The sequence below is a fragment of the Anneissia japonica genome, unplaced genomic scaffold (genome assembly GCF_011630105.1).
Source record: "Anneissia japonica isolate Jap-2015-1 unplaced genomic scaffold, ASM1163010v1 scaffold167184_len547_cov81, whole genome shotgun sequence".
Classification (NCBI taxonomy): Eukaryota; Metazoa; Echinodermata; class Crinoidea; order Comatulida; family Comatulidae; genus Anneissia; species Anneissia japonica.
This window is the reverse complement of record NW_022725314.1, coordinates 1-547: the sequence shown is the minus strand read 5'-3', so window position 1 is coordinate 547 and position 547 is coordinate 1. Positions and strand designations below refer to the sequence as shown.

General features: G+C 35.3%; 1 pseudogene; it reads right to left on the bottom strand.

Annotated features, from left to right (window-relative positions):
- Positions 1–383: 383 nt before the first annotated feature.
- On the bottom strand, positions 384–499 carry LOC117112697 (annotated as a pseudogene).
- Between the last annotated feature and the right edge of the window lie 48 nt (positions 500–547).

Genomic DNA, 547 nt, shown 5'->3' with positions numbered 1-547 from the left:
CTATGATGATGATTATTATTATTATTATTAATTATTATTATTATTACTATTATTATTATTATTATCACTATTAATATTATAATATAATTATGTATAATAATGCATTCGATCTCCCATCACCAAACACACATTATTCGTGAAAGCTTCATACCTTTCATCAAATTTATAGGTAAAGCTTCACTCAATCAAGATTAAAAAAAGAACGTTAGGACTTCACTACAACAGCAAATCTATTTACCTTAGGCTTCGACGTCGATAGTTGGCGACCTCTGAGGAGGGTGGGTCCAGGCTTCAAAGTGACGCCTGCATTAGGAAAATATTATAAGAGCTATCGACGCGCTACTATTGGTAAAATCAATTTCTAGAAAAAAAAAAATGAATTAAGTCTACAGCACCCGGTATTCCCAAGCGGTCTCCTAACCAAGTACTAACAAGGCTAGTTGCTTAACTTCGGTGATCGGACGAGAACCGGTGTTTTCAAAGTAGTATGGCCGTAGACAAGGATGCACCAACAGTGCAACACTTCGATCATCGAGTTCATTGAATG